We start from the raw sequence: 27,768 nt of genomic DNA on the forward strand, positions 1-27,768 counted from the left end.
GGCTTCTTATTTACTAAACTGTGTGTCTGATTTGCCAACTTTTATTTTAGATTTGAATTGGGAGAGAAGAGAAGATCTACTCAAAGCCAAAATCCCCAGAACTGCCATCAAGCCACACATTCCCCTTCCAACCCACCTGTATCCTTTCTATTGATCTGAACAAGCATCATGACCCGAAGAAGGCAAGCACAGAGCACAGACTTATACAGAAACACAAGGGTTGACTCCAAGAATTATGCTGTACCTACATTCAATACAACTGGATCACTATCCTTGCCCATGAAAAAAACAAAACAAACTGGAAGCTGAATTACCCACCACAAAAGGTGAACAAGCAGAAGGTGTACCTTTGAATGGCAACTCACTCAGAAGTACAGTGGCAGCCACCTAGCAGTTTCCTAGCAGACATTAGCGGATGTTTCCTTGCAACAATGTTTGGAAATTACCAAATTAAGCTGGTACGAGTGCCAGACACTGAATGAGGGCGTGTATTTTATATATATCATTAATGGAAGAGCTCTTTGCTCACAAAGGGAGTGGAAGAGAAGTTGATAGCTGCAGCATCACTGCACAAGTGCCCAAGTGATAGCAAGCACTGCAGGGGGAATCAAAGAAAGCCCACTGCAAATGCCTCAGCATGCCAGCTACCAACACTGAGCTTGGGTAGGATGTGACACACAGTCTTTGCTTTTATTGTAGAGAGCCAAACTCATTTTCTATCATCCTATATATTTGGCACAACTGGCTTTTCCCCATTTCTGGCTGCCTGAAAAATAACCTGTATCACCACCTTATCATAATTAGTATTTGCAGTTCCAGATTGTTTTCTAGAAAGCTCTCAGATCTCTACTTAAAAACACTGAAGAATGAGTCTCAGCACATTTGACATTTAAAAACCACACAACAACAGCTAGGCCTCAAAATTATCAGAAAACCCTTAGTAGGCAAAATGTAATGCACATCTCCATCCTCTGTAATGTGAAAGTATTTTTAAGACGTTCAAGAGGGAAGGCATTAGCTGTTGAACTTGAAAAGGTTAGGCAATTGTCATGCTGTCTGAACTTCTCAATGCTTCTGATAGCACATCAAGACTATTTTTGCACAGCAATGCTCCAAAATTCATCATTGGCAGCAAGTTCTGAATGGTCCCCCAATCCATTAACATGTACGTGATCGCTTCCAAAGTGAACTTCTAAGAGAAGCATCTACAAAACTTCCTGAGTGCACTGTAGTGTCCAAGGAATTAAAATTACTTCTTCCTAAGTTTGTTAATAACTTATAATGAATGCACTGGCAGGCATTCTATGGCCAGAGAAGTCTGCAAACAGGATCCTAGCACAACAGCACTCATTTGTAAATATCAGCTGCTGGGAATCAAAGGCATACTACCTCCAAAAGTGGAGGTAGAATCTAGCCTACTTCTCCATTAATTTCTCCAATCTTCTTTTAAAGAAATCCAAATTGGTGGTCACCACAACCTCTTCTGGAAGCAAAGTCTATAGTTTAATTATGCAGCGTGTGAAGTCACACTTTCTGCATATTCACAGCAACTGCTGTTTCATACCATTTTTATTGCTGCAAGCATTTGCATACCTGGAAGACCTCTTAACTGTCTCTTTTTAAAAAGGCTTACAAAATACCTTTTATTTCTCATGCAGGTCAATGAAAACACAGTTTAAAAGGCCATATACGGTCTACTTAGCCAAAGGCCTGGGAGAAGAGGAATTTATTTGCCTGGCGCATAATGTGTGACAAAGGTGCCAGGCGAGCTTCCCTGGGGAGAGCCTCCCAAAAGCGGAGAGTCACTGCAGAAAAGGCCTGTTCTCATGGAAAAGGCAAATGAAGAAGGGCCTCAAATGATGATTGCAGGGTTTCTAGGTTTCTCTTCCACACAGAAGAAGGGGGTAATGGAAGATGAAGTATGCATGCTCTGCTCCCCTCATAACAAGTCGCAGTTCATTGTTACATCTAAATTGAGCCTGTATCCCCATGCAAAGGACTATATGCTTTACCACTTTGGCAGGATGCACCTTGCTGACCAACAGGCCTAAAAGCAGCCTGTAATTATAATTACACCACTTTTCTCCAAGTTTCATTTGGGGTTCCTCTATAAATTGAGTAAATAGCAGACAACTGAATGAAGACAGCTTGCCTATGACTACTTGCCTTTCCATTACCATATTGAGGCACAGAGGGGATACTGGCAATACACGGATCAACCTGGGCAACACTGAGACCCAACACTGCTCCAGGACATGATGGAAACCCTCTGCAATGCATCTAGGTTCTATGGCAGATGTCCAAGGGTTTCTTAACAGACAAAACCCAAATCAGAAAAGAATCCCAAAATGGAAGTAATTTTGAAATTACCGGCTGTAACAGTTGAGCTGTTTGAAAAGAACATGGATGGCCCAGGTTCAAACCCTCACCCAGCCTCAGTATTAATATTGTCATCACCAAATCCAAATAAGGATGTTTTGATGCCATCTCATGGCAATGCAAGCAGATTTCTTTTGTGAGAATAACACAAAGATTATCTGTGTTGGTGTCTGCAAAGGATTCATATTTTCTTGCTTGGAACTATACAACCTGCCTAGCTTCTATTATTAAAAAAGGATGTTTACTCAAAAGTGTAACATTATTGTTAGAGAGCATACAGAATCAGTTTATATCAGCACAAGATGGATGTCGCTTACTTATATCGCTTTAGTATGAACCATAAAGCATTACAATGAAAGGCACTCAGGCACAGCAAATCTTGTTAAATGCATTTTGATAACACCAGAAAAGGCATCCATCGCTTTCATTACTGCTGCTGCAACATATTTCACAGTTAATACTAAACAGATCTCATTGAACACAATCAGGCTAAGCACTGGGTTTCAGCAGATTGTTTATCTGAGCATGCAATTCCTCCGACACTTTTCACGTCAAGTAATTGACCATCACAAGAAGAAGAAAAAACTACACAACCAACTCTGGCCAAAGCTCTTTTGTTTCAAGCCGGCCCTTAAATTTTCCATGTTCCTTTTATTGCCAGAATATTTTAGAGCCTGCAAAAAGCATTTCCGCTGCCTTCCATTACTTTTAAGGATACAGTATTCTACTGATCTGCTCCCGCAATGTTCCATTCACTCTTACCTAAATTGCACCAATATTTCAAGCAGAGCGCAAAGCCAGCCTGAACACAACTTAAGCCTACAATATTGTGACAATGCTATTTTGTTTTTGTTTTTCAAAATGCCAATTAGCTCCCCAATTCCTCTAGATATTAGTCATTCAGACAAGGATGCCAGTAAGCATTACTTGCCAATCATTCAAATCCCACCAGAAATATTCCAACCTACTGCTCTGTTTTAGATTCCTACTACTTTGGGCAATTAAAGTTGCAACTCCATTGTATGGGCACTGATCACTCCAACTCATCCCACCCACCCAAGGTCTCCACTTTGGATTATCAAGGTTTGCACAGAGCCTTAAGCATGTACATCCCAACCACACTAGACTATACGCTTCAAATCTTTGGTGTACAGATTGCATTTCTATGCATATTTGTTCCTGTGTAAATATGATTATCTTGTTTTAGGGTACATGTGGTGGTAGGGCACATCTATGTAAGGGACTAAATCACCTGATGAGCACGGGTTAAATCCTGTGCAGTTCAACTGCATGTGCCAGTTCCCCTGCTGCAAATAGGCACACACAGCCAGAGCACAGCATGGGGCTGTCTGAAAGCCCTTTTGCAAATAGCCCTACCTTGCTCTTTAAACCTCCCATTTTCTGAGGTTTAAAGAGAAGCACAGGGGTGCCTGCAAAGGGGCTTTCAAGCAGTCCCCTGCCATGCTTTGACATTGCAGCAATCAGATCCTCAAGGTGCAGCATCACGGGATGCTGTAGTGACATGTGATTGACAGATGGGCAGTCCTAGCCATTTGTCATCTTTGGCCTAGTAGGGGTGGGGAGATAATAATCTGTCCTACTGGCAAGGATGGAAAAATTCCCAGCCCCTGGCAAAGGGCCTGAAGCCAAACCAGCTTGATTCTATCACATATTTACAATCCAAAAGTTACAAGAATACATTGGTTTGGAGTCTATCCCCATGCTATAGTCCCAATACAGTGGTACCTCGGGTTACAAACACCTCGGGTTACAGACTCCGCTAACCCAGAAGTAGTACCTCGGGTTAAGAACTTTGCCCCAGGATGAGAACAGAAACCGTGTGGCGGTGGCGCAGCGGCAGCGGGAGGCCCCATTAGCGGGAGGCCCCATTAGTGGTACCTCATGTTAAGAACGGTCCTCCGGAATGATTTAAGTTCGTAACCAGAGGTACCACTGTACTCTACTGTAAGCAAGCAAAGGTACATACAATTGAAATAATGGCATACTCTTTTCCTGTTGACCTGACCCCAGTGGCTATTTCCATGCCCTTCCTCCATTATGTCCAGTTTTAGACTGCAAACCCGTTCCTTGTACATATACATAGATGCTATATAATATTTTTAAATCATATGACGTGCAGAGATGTAGCATGTTTTAAAATTTGGTCTTAAAGTCAGTACAACATGTAAGGCTCAAAACATTTAAAAACTGAAATTTTAAAAGTTACTAGCCTTGCCTTGCAGATAGCATGGAAGCACAGACTACCGACCTCTGAGCAGGCTAGTTTTTGAAAATTGTCTCTACCAAAGTAGGCTGGCAAAGGAATGTAAAGAGCTGAGGGACAAGCTTCTCTTCCTCCACAGTTAGTAGAGAAAATAAGTGGGCTGGCAGAAGAGGAATAGAGAGATCTACCTCTCCTTTTCCCAGTCCCCACTCAGTTGCCTTCATGGAATTCCTGATTGCCTTTGGTGAGTTCTTAAATGAAAGGGTGCAACAGATATTCATAGAATAGGCCACTTTCAACTCTCCCATTTAGACATCCATTTCATGGTGGAGTTTCTCCCTCTCTCTCTCTCTCTCCCTCTCTCTCTCATAGAAGGCAACTGGTAAATACAACACAGTATAAAACCCAGTACACAGTTTAATTAAAGTTAAAGTAATATATGTCACTGGGTGCTTACCAATTTTTTCATGCCAAAAAGAAGCACGAGCCCCTATTAATTATGGCTCTTTTAATCTGGCAAATTAGAAGGCAGAATAACGAGCTAAGCGAAGTGCTCGACAGATCTTTTCGCACTGAAAGATTAGTTTCTACAAATTATAATTGCCTTGGTTTAAGATACGAAGCAGCTATTCTTCTGGGCTTTTAACAGTGTTTGGCTGCAATTTGTATGGAGATGTGCCCTGAAACCTGCAACATAAAAGTGGAGAATGCAAAGTGAAAGTTACTCATTTTGCTACCAGGACTTTTCGGTCACTGCCTAGGATCCTTTCTGGTAACTAGAAACACCTCCAATATGAGTAAAGTTGACCATTCTGACTTTAGCCCAACGCAGTAAAACGTGAAGCTGGACTTCATGTCTGTCATACTTCATGCAATCAGATCAGTCGATCTACTTCTTGGGTATCTAAGTGCTTTACTAGAAAAGATTAACAGGGTTGAAATTTTAGCTTCAGTGCCATCCACTGAAACAAAATACTATTTTATGTGGGAAAGTATTTGAAAAAAGCCAAAACTGGTCTCCAAAGTAAACAGGTCCTCTTCTTAGAGACAGATTGGGTAGGGGAGGAGAAAAGAGTTGGTATCTCCTGAATTTAGGGAAGGAGACAACAGTGCTCTGATTCACATATCATGCTAAATTGTGGTTTATTAAACCATGACTAATTTATGAACCCTACCTAGAAGCTTAACTATGATTTGTTGACAGTCCACAAACCACCATCTGAAGCCATGATTGTGACTTGCTTTATCTATGACTTTGTGTTACATATGAACCTAGCTCACTTCCTTAACCATAGTTTGTGATGCTCAACAAATCATTGCTTTTTTCTGGGGGTACTCAGAAAAGGTTAAATGTGTGGCACTTACTGTAAAAACTTCATGTTGAGTATCGAGACCTTTCCCCCCAAAAATAAAGAAGCACTGCACCCAACGACAAGTGCATTAGGCAACGCCAGCCAAACTTTGGAGAAACAACCTACAGTTAGTCTGTGCTACAGCTTGTGGTAACTCATGTTTGTTAAATGAACCATGGCTGCTTAAACAAGCAATGGCTTAGCATTATGTGCAAACCAGGTCATGTGAAGGTTTAAAGCAGGGGTGCAGAACCTTTTGCAGCCTGAGGACCACATTCCCTCATGACTAACCTTCCAAGGGCCAGAGACAAGGAGTGGGCAGAGCAATGGGTATGACCCTTACTCAGGTACAGTTTGCTGCATTCCAGCTACACAAAAGTCAGAGGTTTCTATATACACCCATATACTCTCCAACCATCCAAGCAAGCGGTATCATCATAGTTAAAGGACACATTACAACAAATCATAAGCACTTGAGGGTGTGGCACAGGGCTGGTGAAGGGTATGGCTTGGGGAAAATCCCAAGAACCAGAAAGAAGCACCTGAAGGTCTACATTTGGCTCTGAACGAGAGGTTCTTCACCCTTAGTTTAAAGAAAGGTGGTGTATATATAGTCATCCATTCACCCACAGTGAGTAAAACATGACACTGGTACACTCCAGAACAGTTTCTTAGAACAAGAACATAAACATTAACCAATTGCCACCAACCTCATTGTTTCATATGCCTTTATGGAGATCTCCGCAGCAACAAAAGCAGTTGCAGCACTTGAGAAAGAGAGAGGTGGAACAGAAGATTTATGCAACAGAAATTACAAGTTGGATGAGAGTATGCAAGCTTTCCTGAATCACATTTCTGAAAAGCAAGCAGGCAGGCAAACTAGTGTCAATTCCGCCATGCACAAACTGGGTAGGGACGGGAGAGGCCAGGGAAAATACCATCAATAATATCTGTAGTGTATACAGCACAGAAGTCTATTCACGACCCTCACAATAGTTTGATTTGGCAATGTAACAATACTTGGCTGTATAGCTTGGATGGACACACAGTGTTGGCAGTTAGTGACCTTTAAATAGCAATGTTCCATCTTCCTGACACAAAAGGACATGGAAGCAAAAAATGGGAAGGGCAAGCTCGTGTACATTTCATGTAAGGCAAAAGCCACACACTTCTGAGGTCATCTCATGCAAGAAGAAGCAGTCTTGGGTCATCACAGGAGCCCAGCATTTCCCCAGGAGCTTGCTCAAGATTCCTCAATTAGGGCAGCAGTGATGGTGGACAGGCTTCACCAACAGTGAGCTTACCAGCTGTTACTGATGCTGACCTGCCATGTTTAGCCACAGGAAAGCATTTGATGCATGTTAAGAGCACAACACTGATTCCTATGGGGCAAAGGTGAGGTCCAGCAGGGCTAGCCATTGCCCTGCATGAACTGGATGTACATTCTAGAATACATTCCAAAATCCTCAGCATTCCCCACAAGTTGCACAGTAGTTGTACTAGGGTCCCTAGGCAGAAGATTAGCATGGAAAGGATTCCCCAAATGCAAGAACTTTGAAATAGACCACTGAGCATTCAGCGTTGTAGGACAGCCAAATTTGGGTCCAGTGTGTCTAATGTATCATCCCATATAACTCACTCTTGGAAAAAGTAAAGAACCAGATTTACTGAAATTTTGCCAGTGTGTTCACATTCACACTGTTCACATTATACAGGCCATGAACTGCACGCACAACAAACAGCATCACTGTAAACAACATGCATCTCTCAAAAATATAAGATGGAGTTATTCAGGAGTTCTAATCAATCCCAATGTAAGAGACAAATCCTTGCCTTTTACTCATTTACACTCAAGGCTGAACACCTACGTTTACGTATTGCCAGAATAAAGTAGTCAATAACTTTTAATCTTACCAGGTTATTTGCTACCTCAACCAGAGCACAGACCACCACCACACAGAGTAAGCAAATTTCTAGCCTGTTTAGATGTGATTTCAGTTGCAGCAATTCCAGGAGCCACCACCCATCATTTTATGCTGCTTTCCCTTCTGGGACTTTCAGTTCAGCAGAATGCCCCAAATATCATTTTGGTTTCCTAACTGTAAATTTAGCCCAAATACACCAAACAGGGTTACTATCCTAGAACATATATATCATCAATTTAAAAAAAACCAAAACAGGTCTCAACAAGCAAATCGGCACAGTAATGAAAACTGGTAGCATGGTTTGAGAACAAGCGTGCATACTTCTTACGATCATGCACATCCTCCCACCGTGATGGCTCCAAAGCTTTTAAATGTTGCAAGTTTTGTAGTAAAGGTTATTCTGAAGGCCAGCCAAGCTCTACTTTCTGAAATGTTTCAGTGACCCAACACCTCCTTGAGATGTCAGAGCTCTGCCTGCCCTCTGGCACCAATCACCTTCTTTGAAGCCCGCAAAGGTTTAAAGAGACCAAATCGAACACTGGAGAGACATCAAAAGGCATAGAGGCCTGTTTGCCAGGGGTTTAAAGGGACTCGATGCTCAGAAAAAGCAGAGGAAGCAATTTAAGGCCATCTTGATGACAGAGGAAATCAAAAGGGCCTAAATTCATGGGGAAAATCACATCTCTGCTGCATGCACATCAGAAGCATATGGTGTGATGGAGAGTACTTTTGCTGCCTGTCCCTTTCTGGCTACAGTCCTTTGAAATCTCATCCTCTTTTTAGGGGGTAGGAAAGCATTTGTAATCAATGGAACAGCAGTTACTGTCCTCTTGCAACAGCCTTAAGCAACTGAAGTCTGCAGCCAACCCCAACTCTGGGGATTCCAGGTTGTCACTAAGAACAGGGTGGAAAATTTATTCTAGAGCAAACCAGGATAAAATATACAGGCAACTCCGCATTTACGTGTGTTCAAGGCATGCACGACTGCGCACATTGTGGCAAACCCGGAAGTGGCATGAAAAGGGGCAAAAATGGCCCTAAAAGATCACAAAAACAGCATTTTGCAATCCCAGGAGCCCTAGCACCAATCTTTGAGACCTGTGGAGAGTTCAAGCAAGGAGGCTTGGAGGGCGCGATAGTGGTGGAATCTGTAAAAAATTTGGCAGAGTTTGGAGGAGTTTGGGGAGGAGGAGTTCGTTTTTTGAGGATTTTTGTGAGGGTTTTTTGGAGATATTTTTTTTTAGGATGGCACCTAAATGCAAGGTATCGTCATCTTCTTCAAGTGCTGAGAAACCCAAGAAGTAGTGTTGCCCATGCTGGAGGAAAAATTGGAAGTGCTGTACTGTTTACAGGATGACATTACTGTGTGTGCTGTGGCATAGAAGTATTGCAGGAACGTGTCCAGTATACGTGCCATTAAGATATGGGAGAAGCAAATCCGGTCAGCAGTGACAGCGAGTACACCTATAACTGTGAAAGTCACCAGCCAGATGTCGGACAAGGCCCTGGTGGTGGCACATAAAACACTGAACCTGTGGCTAGAGGACATGAACTGCCAGCTTATCCCCATCAATGTCGCTTCAATTTGAAGAACACACACACCAACGGTGAAGGTGCACCCACAGACCAGGAGGCTGCCCAAGCATACCCTGACCAGCTGAAGAAACAAAAGTGCCAGCTGTCCATCACCATGTTTCTCTGCAATATACCATAAGCAGCAAGCGAATCTGACCCACAGCCAAGCACTTTGAGGTAGCGGTCTACCCTGCTTGTTGTTATTTCCACACTGTCCTCCAGTGATGAAGAAGACTGAGAGCCACCATTCATGCCAGTGTAATAAGTGCTGCTGGGGTTTTTTTAAAAGGGTTTCCAGAGGTTTAGAGAGTGTTTGCAGGCTTTTTCACTGGTGTTCCCACTCTATGCGATTTCACTTACACATGCGGTGCCTGTCTGTACACAGCTTTCATTGCCAAGCGCTTCCAAGATGTGAAAGACCTCTTTGCAGAGCAACTCCCACCTGAGGGCCACACACACAAATATCCAAGGAAGTTGAATCCTAGTGAACACATCTCTCAAGATTTCAGCTATGCAGAGTCAACTAGGTAACTCTATGGGATGTGTGACAGCCATCAACCTTTCTTTATCATGCTTTCAATAGGAGTGCAGAGTCATTCCTTACTAAATCAGAGCAATGAAGAACCAAACTGATAAAGGAGGACAAAAGAGACACAATCCAACATTAACAACTGATGGTTACAATAAGAACAAGTCTGCTGCATCAGGTCAAAGGCACATCTTGCGCAGCATCCTGTTCTCACAGTGGCTGACCAGATGGAACCTGCAAGCTGGACATGAACACACAGCAGTGCAATATACCAGATTGTGGACTTTCCACCCACACACTTTCTACCCCACCCCGTGTAACACTAGGAAACAGGCCTTTCTAAAAGGATCCAACATTTTAAGCAACGATTGCACCATACCCACAAAAATATTTTCAGTTTAGTAAGCACAGCTTAGCTGTATATCATGGACACTTCCATAGTAATGGTCAGCAACGTACATGTTAGGCAGAGTCATCTGTGAAAACTCAGGGAGAAAAATAATAGCTGCTGAAAACCAGAGTTCAAGCTACCATCTGGCACTGAAGTAAGGGGTCAGAGCCAGAGAGTCCAAGGTTACCAAAACAGCTAAGAGCAATCCAGATGCAATTCAACAAAGCAGCCTGGGTCACCATCAGGAAGTCAGGGGTCACCTCCACACTAAGAGAGATGATCCAGAGTCACAAGCAACACCCATGGCTGAGCAGCATTCAAGTATTTATTCATTTATTATTTAAAGTATTTGTACCCTGCTCTTCAATGCAAAAAAAAATAAAATAAAAAATGGGCCAGATAGGCTTAAATTCGCTTCTGCCTTCAGATTTACAATCTAAAAGGACAAGAGATTGAGAGGGCAAAGCGTTCTCATAAATGCTCTTTCTGCCAGGCCAGGGCAGGGGAAGAAGCAAGCTTCCTGCGGCTGCTGCTCCTTTGGCAAATGGAAGGGACCAGCTTGGTCTCCCCATTGCCATGATGTTCTTCCTTAGAATAAATGGAGAACAGCCTCCCATTGGCCTCTGATCCCCTGGCTGATGGGAGAATCAGACAGTACCGCCTTTCAGAATTTAATTAGGAAACAGGAGGAGGGAAGGAATTTATGTTTCCCAGTACGGACATGGCAAGCATTAAAAATGGAAGACAATACATATAGTGACTCCAGCCCTAATAGCAGCGAGTCAGGATGCCTCTCTGCTAGAGCACGGCAACTAGAGCAGGGTGATATCTGGTTTTCAATATCACAATATATCACCAGCTATTCATCGCAATATTTCAATATATCACAATGTTTTAAATCAGGCTAGAACTATGTAGAGGTAATGTGGCAATGCCCTGGAAACCGCTACTACTTATGGGTCTAACTCTTAAACTGATAATTTTTTACTTACCTTTAACATATTGTTAAAACAGTTATAGTACTACTGTACTGATAATGTTTAAATTAGCACATTTTCTCTACAATTAAAGCTGTGGAAGTAATTCAGTAGCACAGATATCAAAGGTAAGGTGAGAGAAAGTTTCCTAAAAATTAATTACATTACTAAACAAGAAAAAAACAATTCACAATCACTGTCACACTTTCAGATATTCAAATATATTTCACTATTGAGTCTTAGTTGAATGTGTGTATCCCACAACACCAGTTATTAGAGTGTGTTAATTTTCTGTTCTAAACCATTGGAAACCATTGGAAAGACAATGCTAAACAATAAGGAAGGCATTGGCTACTCTTATGAGGAGAGAAGCAAGTCAACATTCTACATCTGGTCCAAACAGAGCACACACGCACGCACGCGCACACGCACGCACGCGCACACACACACACACCATCCACGCCACATGCCTACTGACCTTCCCCTGAACTCCCAGCTGAATCAACAACAAACAATGGATTCTGCTGGACTGGCATGGGTGGTAGATACAAATCCCAGTGCCACACATTCCCCTACAACTCCAGAAACCCCAGCTGTGTGCCACAACACCAAATCCAAAGTAGTAGGGAAATGTCCTGCAGAGACATACCCTCAAGAAAGCTGCCAATTGCACTGTGAAAATAGCAACCTCTGCAGTTCAAGCAAAGCTTGCATTCAAGGAACTTAAAAGCACGGCAGCATCTGAGCACTAAGGCTGCCTTGCACCCGTCAGCTTTCGCTCCCGCATCACCTTCTGATCCTCTCCAAATGCTGAGCGAACAGAAAAATCTGGTTAAATGCACAGAAGAGGCATTTTAATGAAAAACTGCAAATCAAAGCAACAAGGTAAAAAAAAAAAAAGCTAGGCACAGGAAAAACATCAGGCATACAAAGAAACAATAAGAAGAAATGGAAGTGTCAAAGCAGCAAAGAGAAAGCATTTTAATTTAAAATGAAAAGGGTGATGTGAGACAAATACCTTTTATATATATATAAAATAACTAAACTGAGGGGGGAGGAAAAACAGGAAAGAACACAATGCAAGAAACAAAGCAGAAATATTATTTCTTTTCAAGTAGGAAGGGGGAACTGCAGAATGCACAGAATAGAGAGAGAGCCTGTATAAAAAGGTCTTAATTTCTAATACAGGAGCTTCCCACGTAGTTTGCATTAACAACATTTTTAACAAGCTGCTTAGGGCCTAAAACTACAGTGAATTTAAAATGTACAGAAGACTGCTAAGCTACAAGCAAACTTGAGACCTAAAGCTCGGAGCATTAGCTTCAAAAGCCTCTTTGCCAGATTTTAACACATGCACAATATGAATTAGGACTGCTCAGTTAGATGACATGAAAATGGTTCCCCAACTAACTGGGAAGAACTTTTTTCTTTTAAAAAAGTAATCATTTCATAGAAGAGCCCACACAAAAACGTGAAAAGCCAAGCTGTTTCTTAGAAGCAGCACCCCCCCTTTTTCTGTTACAAAGGAAGGAATGCCTCCAAGATGGGTCCTGATACAGCACATGTAGGTTTTAATGATTGCCTTTTTCTGTGCTTTTAGCTGCTTCTATTTTAGCTATAAGCCACTTTGAGACTTTGTCAGGGGAAAAGGCAGGCTATAACAACAACAACAACAACAACAACAACAACAACAACAACAACAACAACAACAAAGGCATAATAAAAAGAGCTTTTTCCCACTCCAAAACTGCTGTTCATTCATATGAAGACTTATTTAAATAAACTTACCCAAGCAGTCATACAACAGTCTTAACTTGTGTTCAGATAAGAAAATTAGAGATTATATCCAATGTTAGCCCTACTCAGAGTAAAACCCTTGGAATTAATGGACATAGGACCATTCATTTCAAAGGGGTTACTCCGAGATAATCTGACCAGGTACAAGCCAGTTTCCCCATGTTGGGTCCTTGGAAACATCTGGGTTAATAGGCACTGTAAAAATATTCAAAATAAATAGAATCTAGATGTATTAACAGGCAAGCACCCTTCATAAGAACATACTAACAGCCCTGTTAGATCAGACCAAAGGCCCATCAAACCCTCATCCTATTCTCACAATGGCCAACAAGATGACTATGGGGAAGTCTGGAAACAGGACCCAAAAACAATAGTACTCTCCCCATTCATAATACCCAGCAACTGAGACTCAGAGGCATACCGCCTCCCAAGTGGATTTTCTATTACCCTACGTTGAGAAACAGGCGACCAGCAATAGAAACTGTATTTACTAGAGTTAGCCCTGGCCCACAAGAATTTATGCCGCAGTGATTCTGTTCCAAGTCTTCTTAATTTTTGTTGCAACAAACTAACACAGCTATCCCTCTGCAATCTGGTCCCATGGAAGTTAAGGCTCCTCTCCTTCAGGTTATGTAGAAATAAACAAGCTTTCCCTAGAAGATTTGAGGATTAAAATGTTAACTGGAATAATGCATGCTAGCCACCTTCTCTTTGAGTAGAAGCTAATAAAACTATGAAGGCTTGATCTTCACTTGAATTCAGGAAGACTCAAGCAACTGGGTTTAAAACATGTCAATCAAATCCTGGGTTCTCCACATACAGCAAATATTAGCACTGTATTGTGTCCACACCTTGACATTCCAGACTTGCTTTTATACCTGCTGGCTCACCAGTGCAAAGAATGCTATTAAAAGCACTTTGGATTGTAGCAAAACCAGTTTCGAATGTGGTTTGTTTTAGAAACAAAGAATACTGCCTTTCACTCACATGGGAACCACAAGAAGAATTCCACAGGCATTTGCTAACACTCCCCATCTCCCCCCCCCCCCCCCGCACCCAAAAGTAAACCACCACATCTTGGGATTCTCATTTTATATCTGAGCCCTTAGTGCCTCCCAAAAATTTAAATCCTCACTCTCACAAATTTATTTTGCTCTAAAGAAAAAATAAAAGATTCACTACCACAAATTAATTATATATGTGTGTGTAGCACAGATTGTATCGGGCCATTTTCCAGAGACAAACTGCCAATCAAATGAGAGCATCAACATAAACTACCAAAACAGCAGAGAGTCAAAGTGCAGAAAAATCTCCAAGCTGTCAAGACATCACCTTTAGAACAAAGACACCAATATCCTATGGTGTTTTTGAAAACAAATTTAAGTGTTTGTTCTTTTCATCTTATTTTTGTTTTTAAAGCAAGAGATCAAAGGGGAACCTAGTTGCCAAATGGAAAACCCTAAGAACCACATAGAGAGAAATGGAAGCACGGAGGGGGGAGAAGAGGGCAAAAGGCTTCAAGTAGTTCAGAAATGGCATTTATAAATGAAAAAAGGCAAAGGGGCGAAAAGCTGAAAGATTTACCATCTTGCAGTATCATTCACCTCATTGGCTAGAAAAGAAGCATCCCCATTCTAGATATTTCAAGGCAAAAAAAAAAGGAGCCAGGTGTTTTGCATTGCCCCCTTGCCAAAAAAAAAGTGTAACAACTGATTTGGTTTAAATCTCACAATACTAAATCAGCTCCATTTCCTAAAGGTTTTTTAAAAAAGAAAAAAGATTCACTTAGGTGACCTCTGCAGGAACACAGAGAAAGAGCAGGTCATCAAGATTACATTTAGAAGTCATTTTCAACTTTTCCCTGCCAAGAGAGAAAGAGAGTCTGTTTAAACTTCAAGGGATTGCAAGCAGGGAAGATCTGAAGTGATCTGGAAAGGGGCTGTAAGGCAGGTTCCCAACGCCTGCTCTGTTTCAGCTGGAGGACCACATTCCCTTTTGGAGTACCTTCCAGAGGCTGTGCACCAGTGGGGCCAAGGGCAAATGTGGTCAGAGCAATGGATGCAACGCTCCATCCCAGACACACAAAAATTCAGCAGTTTACACATAGACTTCCATCCTTCGTTTACCAAGCAAGAGGCATTATGACCATTCAAGGATGAATTCCAGCCAGGCAAAAGAGCAAGGAGCAAGTCTTGTGAGGACTGGGGAGAGGAGCTGAGGGTGGGTTGCAGCACGGCCAGAGGAGATTCTGGACAGACAGGCAGAGAGAGGGCTGCATTTGGTCCCCGAGCCCAAGGTTTCCACCACTAATATCAGATGCCAGGTAGCAAATGATGGGGAAATACCTGGGGAACCAGGTTGAGGAAACAATCCTGAGTTAAGATGCACCGATGCTCCAACTTCAAAGATGGCAGCTTCAGATATTTGGTAAAGCTGACCTGTGCTTCTGACATGGTACTGGCTTCTGTTGCTTAGACATGTCTCATACTGTACCAAACCTGTTGGCAGCCACTGTCCTCCCTTGGCTGCCTCCTTCAGCTTTCAAAATACAGTGGAACCTTGTGTTACATACCGTCCTCCTTATGAACGCTTCAGGTTACGAGCTCCGCTAACCCGGAAGTAGGTCCTCCTGGTTGCAAACTTTGCCCCGGGATGCGAGCAGAAGTCGCACGCTGGCAGCCTGGCGGCAGTGGGAGGCACCATTAGCGAAAGCGCACCTCAGGTTAAGAACAGCTTTGGGTTAAGAATGGACCTCCGAAATGAATTAAGTTCGTAACCGGAGGTACCACTGTAGTTATTTCTCATCTCCCATGCCAGTTGCTCACTTTCAGCATGTTACCTCTGGGCTGAGCAAAGTCGTATCATAAAAAAAACCCAGAGCACGCTCTCCTGCAAGTGACGCTTCCACAACTTCACAGGGCACACTGTGTCAAGGCAATATTTCACAGGTTGTCTGAGGTCCAAACCCCCACCCCACAAAAATAAAAACCTGCATTTGATGCAGCAAAACACCATATACTCTAAGTACAATTTCAGAACAGCTAATAAAGAACAGAACAAGGGAGGAAAAAACCAGGGTACTAGACAACACAAGCTCAGGCTACATTGTCCTCTATGAAAGCAAAACAGAGAAGAGTCAATTTTGTAAGTATACAGGGGACTGGTAGCATGAGGACTGAATCTCCTTCCCCACAATGCCCAGAATAGCTCATTGCTATTAGCCTCCAGATGCACAAATGGCTCCTTAAGCCCTTCTTACTACTGGGAATGGCAACAAATGCTTGGGCAGAGCCCTCACCTTTTATGCAGCTTCATTGCTCAATCTTCTGAAGGAGTCAAAACACAAGGATGTAGGAATGAAAACAAAGGTAAATACTGTAGACAAAGAGGAAGGCCAAAGTCTCCATCACTATTTGTACAGAGTGAGAGGGAATTAAGGAGCCCACTGTCTGTGTCTTAACATGCCCAGAATCAAGTTGATGAGTGAGGACAAGGATGCACAAATTCACCTCCATAGCCAGCATCCCTCTTGCCTCTGACAAATGCTGCCAAAGCTCTGTGCCAAAGGGCCAGGAGCCACCCCATTCTCCATCAGACTTAGGAAGGAAATGTGGCAAGGGCTCAACTCTAACCCCATGCTGGTTGTCTGAAAGCAATTCAATGCCTCCAAAGCTCAGAAAGATGTCAGAGACAAGAACTCAAACACTTCAGTGCAGATTCTGTGTTAACTGCAGATTAGATCTCCTATCAAGGCCAAGCATGACTTGTGGAAGGGCGATAGCTCAGTGGTAGACTATCAGCCTTGCATGCAGAAGGTCCCAACTTCAATTCCCCAGCATCTCCGGGTACAGCTGGGAGAGGCTCCTGCCTGAAAACATGTAGAGCTGCTGCCAGTCAGTGCACATCTTCATATAAGACAGCTTCCTCTGTTGCGCCCTAAAAGCACAGCCAGTGTTACTTACTTTAAATTCTAAATTTATGTTTCAAAACTGAAAATTTAAAAAGTGATTACAAAAATAAATATGATTTTAAAATTTTCCCCAAAATTTATTGATCATTTAATATTTCTAAGGTCTGCCTAATACAGGTCTGCCTTACTGGGTTCTATTTTGGATAAATGGGTCTTCTTGTAGTAAAATATAACAAAATAAGACCAAACTATAATATCAGTTACTTCAGACATTTCTTTAGAAAGTTATTCAATTAAAAGGAATCTGAAAAGCTAGGTAGGCTTTTCTTTTAAAAATGTGTTCCAAAGCCGAGTGATAGCTTGCAACTGCATGACAGAATTAACGCTTTGAAAGAATTCTTGTTAGTATTTCATTTCATGAACATTACAACAATTCATGAAACAGAACCCAATAAGGCAGACAGGTATTAACAAAATATGTATTCTATATGTGATCTCATTGAGAGCCCAAGATGAAAATTTGCGGGTAGCTCTTAAAAATATTAAATAATCAATACATTTTTTTGGAAATTTTAAATCATGTTAATTTTTTAATCACTTTTTAAAATTTAAATTTTGTAACTTAAATTTAAATTTTAAAGTAAGTCCATCATGTGACATATCATATTAAAGCTCATAAAGCTCTGAAGGGATTGATGTTTTAGAGTGGTGTTTTTAGTTTCTCAATTCTGGGCTGAGCTTTTAAGGTTTTTGTGTAGTCCAGCAAGGCCAAAATTGTCAATTTTTTCAAACCCTCATAATTCACAAAGGGGTGAGAGAAATAATTAAAATTTTAGATTTAAACTTAGTTTTGATCATTCAACAAGTGTACAAAATATTAAGAAAATTGGATGACATGAGGTAAAAAAGTTTGATCACTTGATATAGAATAACCCTCTTGCGAAAACATCACTGACCAGGGAGGAGCCTCTAGAACTGACTCCCAGTTCCATTTGAGCATCTTTACTACATATTCTGACTATCAGTCCAGAAAATGTTAAGTCTTCTTCTTGCAAACAATAAGAGTAATTCCAGACACTTTCTTTGGCCAAAATAATATTACAGGCAAATATTGTGCTCATTGATTTAAAGCCACAAATGAGAATGCCAAGCCGCAGTTCTGCCACTGCACCCTACCTCAAAAATAAACTCCCATTAGTGTAAATGGATGTATGCATACATAATGAGAATAGACTAATTTGTATTCTGTGGGTGAGGCGAATTAAAGATAAACAGAATCCAGGTCAATTTAGGTTGCATTAGTGAATACACCTCCTTTCCTGGTTCGTTCTCATTCGAACTCATTTTTAACTCAGATTTGTTTTAATTTCACTTTATCACCTCTGAACATCTAGTGATTCTTTCCAATTTACTAGAGGTGGCACACAGCACAAGCAGCTTGCCATGGCAATTAGTCTGATACCCATGCCCAATATTTTTATTATAGCAGAGGATTCACAAAGCATTTCAATGCATGCCTCCTCATCCATTTATACGATTGAACAGACCAAATGAAGCCCACAGTATGTTTTGAAACCCCAGAGACATCAACCCCATAGGGGAAAATACGGTAAGTCTTTATACAAATAAAGGGAGGAAAGGGCTATGGTCTCTATTGAAAACAAAACCAGCAGTATTAGTGACTGAGGCACACAGAGAAACTGGAGCGAGTCAAGAGAAATTAGGGAGGCCAACCCACGTTCCAAGACGATTGAATTTATCTGTGTCGTTTATTACGTATGTATGCTGTCTGTATTACATACAGGCTTTATTACACATGCATACTGCTTTTCCTCCACAGCACTCAGGGTGGCAGACATAATCTCCCTTTTCCCTGCCTATTGTACTTGACAAGACCTTACACTGAGGCAAGTGGCTTAATCTCCATCAGGTCTGTAAAATGACAATATGGCTTTAGATTGTTCCGAGTATGGTCAATCAATAATAAGAATGTCAGCATCCTTAATAATAGAACAAACTCAGTGATTTCAGAACAGCACCCAAGATTTGTGCCTGCTCTGGCATCTTCCATCAGTTCTCATTTTGTGAACAGAGGGGTCACTATGCAAGCTTGAATAGGAGCTTTGCCTCCTAAGGAAGATGCATGGAGGGTGGTATTTCATGGAGGAGAGGATTGTTCTCTTGTTATTCTAGCAGTGCCACTTACCTGGAGCAAACCTACACCGTATATTTAAAACACCATACATTTAAATATATGTTGAATATTTAAAGCAAATGGCCTCCCCCAAGGAATTCTGGGAACTGTAGTTTGTTAAGGTTGCTGGAATTGTTGCTCTATGAGGGGGGAACTACAGTTTCCAGTATTTTTTGGGAGTAAGTCATATACTTTAAATGTACATTGGATGTGCTTTAAATGTATGGGATGAACCTGTCCTCCATCACATCCCCTGCGGGTAATGCGTTTTTTGTTTTATTTGATGCAGAGGACAGTCTGTTACATTTTATACACATTCCTGTCCCTCAAGGGCTATTAACCACAATAGCTAAATGTGTCCATGTTAGCATGTAATATACAACCAGAAATCCAGATGCTGGAAACCAACAAAGAAAAGCCATTCCTTCCATGCCCTTTTCTGGAAAACATCTGGCAGGACTACAACTCTCTTCATCCCTGACCATTGGCCATGCTGACTGGGACTAATGGGAGCTTGAGTTCAATAACATCTGGAGAGCCACATGTTGCCCACTCCTAGAATAAATGGTCCTTTTGTCCAATCCAGCAAGGCAGTTCTTCTGCCCTTGGGGGCTTACACAGTCAGAAGATACAACTTAGGAGTCCAGGCTCTGCAATTAGCTGGAAAAGCTAGCAGACATGGAGAGTTAAATTAATAATTCAGAGCAGGGTCTTGTCGAAGCTCATTATTACAAATACCTCCCACCACAAGTCAAGTCCCAGTGAAAACTCATATGTTCAACCACTGACCTATTTCTTGGCCAGACTATGTCTTATAATGGCATCCCTATGAAATAACTGCTGGCCTAAAAGCAAGGCATGAAAAAGAGAAAGATATACAACAGAAAACAAGGAGGGTTATGAACTTGAAGCCAAAGGAATCTGGTTACTAGAGAAGCATAGATGGAATTTCATTACAAGGAGATTAGTTAATATTTGTTATCCATTGCCAAGGGCTTTAGAAGGAACAACTTACATTTGAAAGGATGCCAGGAACTCTTGGAGGTTAAGAAGTGCAGCAGGACACAAAAAGCTACCTTAAGCAGACAACCACCCTCTGCATCGTTGACAAGGGGATGGGAGAAAGCAGAAGACAGCTCACAGTTTGATCCCCAGACAGCTTCTGGTAGACTACCATGGCCTGCTGGAATCCCTGGTCTGATCCAGCAAGGGACTGCCTCCATTTTTCTCAAGCAAGAGTGTGCTCGCAGATAATTTAACACAGACTAGGTAAAGGTAAAGGTAAAGGGTCCATTCGTTAGGTCCAGTCGTGACCGACTCTGAGGTTGCGGCACTCATCTCGCTTTATTGGCCGAGGGAGCCGGCGTACAGCTTTCGGCTCATGTGGCCAGCATGACTAAGCCGTTTCTGGTGAACCAGAGCAGCACACGGAAACGGCGTTTACCTTCCCACCGGAGCGGTACCTATTTATCTACTTGCACTTTGATGTGCTTTCGAACTGCTAGGTTGGCAGGAGCAGGGACTGAGCGACGGGAGCTCACCCCGTTGCGGGGATTCAAACCGCCGACCTGATCGGCAAGTCCTAGGCTCTATGGTTTAACCCACAGCGCCACCCGCGTCCAACAGACTAGTGATGCCTTAATTGAGAAGGGATCCTAAGCACTCTTGTTTTGTACAGTAAATTTAAAATACACTCATAAAAAATTAGATTGGTGTACTGGAATACCACACAAGACTCGGGTCAGCCCACCTCTGCCACAGAGCGATCCATATGCAAACATACCTTGTAGGGTTATTGGTTACTCTTGCCAGTGTTAGAAACTCAGATATATAATCTAATTGCCAAATGACACCTTAAATCTGGGTTGCATTTGCCACAATGGAATTTCTAAGTGCAGGTTTTTTTTGGGGGGGGGGTTGCAGTGGGGTTATTATTTTCATCATCATCATCTTTATACCACTTTATATTTTTTGAAACAAATCTCAAAGCAGTTTACAACACATCAAAACATCAAATAAAACACTCCAGAATAAAACAAATTTGATCTTCAAGGAAAATATTTCAGATCCTTCTCTAAGAGACATTTTGCTTTCCCCAGTCGCCGACCTGGCATCTAGAGATCTCCCCAGGTGGCAATTGGACCCACACCAGTCACAAAACGTGCCTGGCACCTGACTAGTTTCTGAAACTGTCTGAAACATGAGAAGCTGTCAGACTCTCTATCAAAATCAGTACTGCCTGCTCTGGCTGGCAGCAGCTCTCCAGGATCTGAGGCAAAGAAAAGGCTTTCCTGACACCTCCTACCTGAGTCTTTCAACTGGAAAGAGCCAGGAACTGAACGTGATAATTTCTGCATGCAGAACAAAACACACCTGTCTTGTGGACATAAGGTGCTACATTCAGAAATAAGGAGGAATGAATACATTGTTACTCAGAAAGCTCTGGCAATTTTCTTTGGAGGAAGAAAGGGAGACCACTCTATGCAAACTGGAAGCCTAGGATTGTATCCAACTGAGTTCTACTCAAAATAGACTCACTGAAATGTATGGTCCTAAGACAGTCATGCCCATCAATTTCAATCTACTCTTCGGCTGACTTAACACTGGCTACAACCTCTAGAGTTTACTGTTATCACCTTTGAAATTCACTCACACACAGGAACAGCAGGAGAAGCTAAGTCTAAGAAAAGGGAAGAGGAAAGAAGGAGCTTTAGGTGGATGTTGGCTTTTCTTCCATTCACCTTGGATGGCCTCTCTCTAACCTTGTAAAGGCAGAAGTAATGGAGTAATGCTTCCCAGCTAAAAAAGCAAGGGGGGGAGAGAGAAGAGGAGGGGGAAATGCTTTATTTCTCTGTAGGCAAGCATGGCTCTATGAGAGAAAGTGAACAATAAGATCCCACCCTAGGCATTGTGTGGGTCTCTCCCTCTCTTTCCTTCAGTCCTCACTAACTAATAGATTAGCATAGCAGCTCACCACCCATAAGAACAAATCATTAAAACGAAAGAAATTGATCCTGGCAAATAAATTATAGTGCATGCTCCAGGAACAAAACCAAAAGAAGTCAATCACTTTTTAAATCAGATTCCACACCCAGTAACTGTACTTCCCTCACCCCAATCTTCAGGCTCCCCACATCCTATGAAATCAGTCTACACACATAAAAGCACACCAAATGGGGTGCTATTGTATGTATTTAGCACCTAGCTGTGCCAACAGTTAAGAGTTAAATTAAGTGTTAGCAACAAGAGTAAAATACACTTATAATTTCTTGCTTGTTGTGGAACATGACATTTCAGATATATTCGTTAATTGAAAAAAACAAAGGCATTCTAAATCTTGACATACATTTGTAATAAACAGAGACCAAATGTTTATATCACTTATAGTAATGAATAGTATTGACTGGCGTTTCACTTTACAGCAGCAGAACAGATCAGAAACTAGGCACACACACAAACCACAAAAGGGGATATATATATACACACACACATATACATATAAACTTTTTTGTAAAATGACATGGTACTATAAAACCCAGAAATAAAGCTGTTCACAAGCAAAGTCAGTCACTAAATTAAAAGCAACAGCAAAACAGTATTCAAAAATAAACCAAACTCAACCACATGCTTGAATGAATGAATGAAGGAATGAATGAATGAATGATTTTGTTTTCTTACAGCCAACTTCACCAACTGTTATAGTTTTCAGCAGTTTAGCTTCTGCTCTCTCCCCTCCCACACCTCTCTGTTCCCAAATATCTTCCAAATTTTAAAAAGAAGGGTGAACATATATGTATGTGGCTGTGCAAGTCAAAGGCAAGTATCTCAGAGAGGGTGTCTGTGATTACACACATTGATACAATCTTCTCTTAATGCAATCAATGCAAACATCATGCATTCATTCACAAAATGGGGCACAGCTTACTTTTTCCTAACAACCCATTTGGGAGGGTTTGTCTCACACACACACACACACACAGAGAGAGAGAGAGAGAGAGAGAGAGAGAGAGATCACACTGGGAATGGTTATCAACTAAAACAGTTCACACACAAGCTGTACTAAAATAAAAAAGGGAAGGGGGAAATCACTGAAGTTGATATGTTTCCATATTGTACAGAGAATTGTTTCTTCCCACCACCAAATCTTCTACAAATCTTCCATCTATTTAAAATGTGCATAGAAGACAAAGTTATCCTTTGTTTTTTGAAGGGGAGGGGGTTTCACCAATCAGTGACTGGTAAAACAAAGAATGAATCTAACTAGATATCAGCAGTGACAGGAAGAAAGCAAATGTTACAAATCACCAATTTCAACCTCTTTTTGAATTGCATCCACATGGACTCCCAATATCCATTCAAGAGTCATCTGAAGAATTCAACATAACATGCACATACACAAAAACCCAGTTTCTCAAAACACTTCATGGAGCGGCTGGGGGTGGGGCAGAATCAGCCTCCAACAACAAAATCTCCAGTTCTCTACTGAAATCTTTTTGAGCTACAGTACATGTGAAACCACCAGGTGTTTAAAGGGGCCTTTTAAGCACACCTCAACCAAAACACACACATACTGTACACACACAAAAACCCTTCCAATTTCCCACCTACCCCATATCACTTCCTGCACAAACCATGGGGAAGGAAATAAATAAAAAAGCAAACAGCAATTCAAAGAGAACTTCCTTACTCACCTTCACCTCACAGATCACACCATCAGTAGATTCTTTTTGGTGGTGGGGGTGGGGGACAATGGGTAGATCCCAAGGAAAGTCTAAAAGAAGCAGAAGAAGAATGGGATGGGGAGGGGAGAGTTGTGGAAGGGTCAGGGCTAAAATATATGTGTTGCTGAGGATTTGGGTTTCTGGGAAAGAGGCTATGGAAGCCCCCCAGCAAAAAAAAGGGGGGAATAGAAAGAACGAGATTATGGAGGAAAAGCAAGAGATGTGGTGATGGGAGGGGGCTTCTATTATGAATGGAAGCGGGGGGGGGAGGGGGGGAGACTGACTCAGTTGGATCCTCTGATGCTTAAGGAGTCAGATTCTTCAGGGTTTGGGGTTGGTTTTTTTAGGGGAGGCGGAAGAGGCCAAAGACTGAGGAGGGGGCCCGAGACTGTTGTGGGAGGAGACAATGTGCTCAGTGGGGGTGGGGGGCGGGTGAGGGGAAAGAAAGAGGGATTGAGAGAGGGTTGGGGGGTCGTGCAATAGGAGCAGGAGGAAGCCAGTGGGGGTGAAGGAGAAAGATGGGTGAATATTGAGGAGGGGGGAGGAAGAGATAATCCAGCCAGCTCAATGCACACCCTCCTCTTTTCCTTCTGTGGGGAAATATATATGCAAAAGAGGGTGAAGGGAGAGAGAGAGAGAGATAATCAATAATAGCAGCAGTGTGAGCCCCTCTCTTTTCTTCTTCCTCTCTCTCTCTCTCTCTCTCTCTCTCCTTCCTTCTCCTCCTCCTCCTCCTCTTCCTCACACAACCAAAGAGACACCCAGCAACCACCCCCAGACAGGCCAGCGCCACATACCAGTATCGCGCCTCCTCATTGGCTGCTGGAGCCGGTGTGTGCCTGTCTATGAATGTGCGTGTGTGTATATAGATGTGTGCGGTGGGGGAGGAGGAGGAGGGACCTCATGACCCCGGCAAAGAAGCCGCGACCAATCAGGGCAAAGGATGGAAGTGATTTAAAAAAGAGTGTGTGTGTGAGAGAGAGAGTGTATATGTATGTTTGAGTGAGTAGGAAGGGAGCGGGATTGGGATTGGGCGAGGCGGGAGGCCGGGGGCGGGGATTCTTCCTCGCGCCCGCGACGGTTGGCGCGCTGAGTTTGGGGGCTGGGGGGGCGCGCTACTCCCCTCCCCCGCCCTTCGCCCGCAAATACACGCAGTTTCCCCTCATGTATTTTTGTATCTTCAAAGTGTGTGGTTGTGGGTTTCCCTCCGCGGTCCCTTCTTTTTATTGAAGTTATCTAGCTGAATTTCTTTATATCTCCCTTATGTGTTGTTGTTGTTTAGTCGTTTAGTCGTGTCCGACTCTTCGTGACCCCATGGACCAGAGCACGCCAGGCACCTCTGTCCTCCACTACCTCCCGCAGTTTGGTCAAACTCATGCTGGTAACCTCGAAAACACTATCCAACCATCTTGTCCTCTGTCGCCCCCTTCTCCTTGTGCCCTCCATCTTTCCCAGCATCAGTGTCTTCTCCAGGGAGTCTTCTCTTCTCATGAGGTGGCCAAAGTACTGGAGCCTCAGCTTCACGATCTGTCCTTCCAGTGAGCACTCAGGTCTGATTTCCTTAAGAATGGATGCATTTGATCTTCTTGCCGTCCATGGGACTCTCAAGAGTCTTCTCCAGCACCATAATTCAAAAGCATCAATTCTTCGGCGATCAGCCTTCTTGATGGTCCAGCTCTCACTTCCATACATCACTACTGGGAAGACCATGGCTTTAACTATACGGACCTTTGTTGGCAAAGTGACATCTCTCCCTTATGTAAATTCTATTAATTAGCATATTACTGTATTTAATGATTGTATGTTGGAGTCTTTATCATAAGAGTTTTCATTATGCCACCATATAAACGTGAAATGTCGCCATGATCATTTATTACATGTGTAATCAGTGCCAGATTTACGTATAAGCTAAGCAAGCTATAGCTTAGGGTCCCACTCTCTTGGGGGCCCCAAAAAAATTTAAAGGGAAAAAATACAAATTAAAAAATAAATAAAATAAAACCTACATACAGCAACAGTGTTTTGTGTTGTTTAGGCTCTTATTTGTTGTGTGCAAATGGCTTTAGATATCTTTTAGATCCTATTCTAGGTCCTATTGTAGGGGAACAGTTAGGATCACCCCGAAAACCCTAAAACTGTTCGTGAATCCCCCCCCAACCAGGCCTCGAAACTGTTCAAAACTCCTTTTGTCTTCTAAAAATCCAAAACAGCTTTTCTCTGCTCTCCTCTGCTCTTATCACAAGATGCTGTGGCAAAAGGCAAATTGTTACTTTTAAAGGCTAATGAATAGACTGTCAATGCCAAGAATACTCAGGCCTGAGAAATGAATCTTATTCAGTTGCAACATCTCTGGACATGCTGAACCGCTCTCATTCCCCCTTTCCTGGGAAGAGTCCAAAATAGTCCCAAGACAGCTTTCTGTTCATGCTCAGAGGAACTCAGGGGCAGGACTCTGGAAGAAGGGGGAGGGATCTGGAAGGGGTATATATGTTTGTGCACATGATTGTGAACTCGTGCATGCTTTTTGTGACTTATCACACTTGCTCCTTCTACCAGTTCATGGATGGTAGAAATAAAAGCCTTTTTCTCTGAAACTATTCCTTGAGTGTCTGTTGACTCCCACTTCCCTTTCCCAGGCGCAATATTTTTCCCACCCAAGGGCAAAGCCTCATAAGGCTACACTATTATGGACCTATTCCATAAATTACCATATACTGTAGCATATATTCAACACACACAAAAAGCGACAATTTGTTGTTGACAAGGGACAGCTGGACATATAAAGGGCCCCATTACCTTCAGTAGCTTAGGGCCTCATCAAACCTAAATCCGGCCCTGTGTATACCGCCTTTCATGGGGAAACCCCAGCCAGATGGGTGAGGTATGAATAATAAAATTATTATTATTATTATTATTCATCCGAAGATCAGGGGGCAGTTCACAACATAAAATGAATGCAATATGTTCACCATGTGTTGGTTATCGGCATGGGCATCATCCATATATTAATTGGGATTAACTAAGGGATACATGGAGCAGGCTATTGTTGGTTTTCTTTATTGCTGAATGCCAGATCTTCTTGGAGTAAGACCTCCCTCATCCATGATCAGATTTTGGACCAGGAGGTCGATCTGGTATGGCTTGAGACCTGGGTGGGTGAGCCTGGCAGAGTTTGCCTCACCCCGCTACGCCCACATGGGTACTCTGCAGCATCATGGCTGACTTCAGTGTCAACAAGGGGAAGTTGCTGTGATCTATAGAGATCCCATCTCTCTCTTTCTCCAGGCTCCCTGCCCATGGAGAACCTGCAAAGGACTCTATAAGGGTTCTTGTGTCCCCCATAAGGGAATAAGGGCAGATTTTCATTTATTACAGTGGGGATACAGAGTGTGGTTTCCATGCCATTGGGCAATTGGGACATTTGAGGGAATCTGCTGGTTTACCACCCTGTGCCTGAGCTGACACTGGGACTCAGCTACACATCTTCAAATAAAACATTTTAAGTGTGTTGTAAAGTGCCATATACAAATGTGAGTCTAGATGGCGACGGTGAGCTATGGCAAATTCAATATACAGTATTTTTCAAAACTTTTTTTATATAAAAAAAGCATTTTCACAAAAGGGTTTTTTTTATATGTGTGTAGTTTTCACCTTAGTCTCAGAGGACTGCTGGTTCTGGGAGACCTCAACATCCATATCAAGGTGAATGGCTCTGGGGCAGTAGTGGAGGAAGAGGAGTGGGGGGGGAGCGTACTGCCCCCAGCAGCGCGATCCCGGTGGGGTGCCATCTCGGC

The 27,768-nt window shown here is 42.5% G+C and overlaps 1 protein-coding gene across 11 annotated transcripts in view; it reads right to left on the bottom strand.

Moving 5' to 3' along the window:
* RERE (arginine-glutamic acid dipeptide repeats) overlaps positions 1 to 24,890 on the bottom strand; it is a 346,045-nt gene extending 321,155 nt beyond the window's left edge. For 6 of the 11 annotated variants that reach the window (XM_028740768.2, XM_077931379.1, XM_028740772.2 and 3 more), the window contains exon 1: positions 23,945 to 24,712. The gene's annotated coding sequence lies outside the window, so the exon portion shown is untranslated. Of the gene's footprint in view, positions 1 to 23,944; positions 24,714 to 24,771 lie in introns of those variants that run through there. The other 5 variants (XM_028740773.2, XM_077931378.1, XM_028740762.2 and 2 more) reach the window with 4 other exon arrangements.
* Positions 24,891 to 27,768: the final 2,878 nt, after the last annotated feature.

This window comes from Podarcis muralis, chromosome 7, assembly GCF_964188315.1.
Source record: "Podarcis muralis chromosome 7, rPodMur119.hap1.1, whole genome shotgun sequence".
In the NCBI taxonomy this organism is placed as follows: domain Eukaryota; kingdom Metazoa; phylum Chordata; class Lepidosauria; order Squamata; family Lacertidae; genus Podarcis; species Podarcis muralis.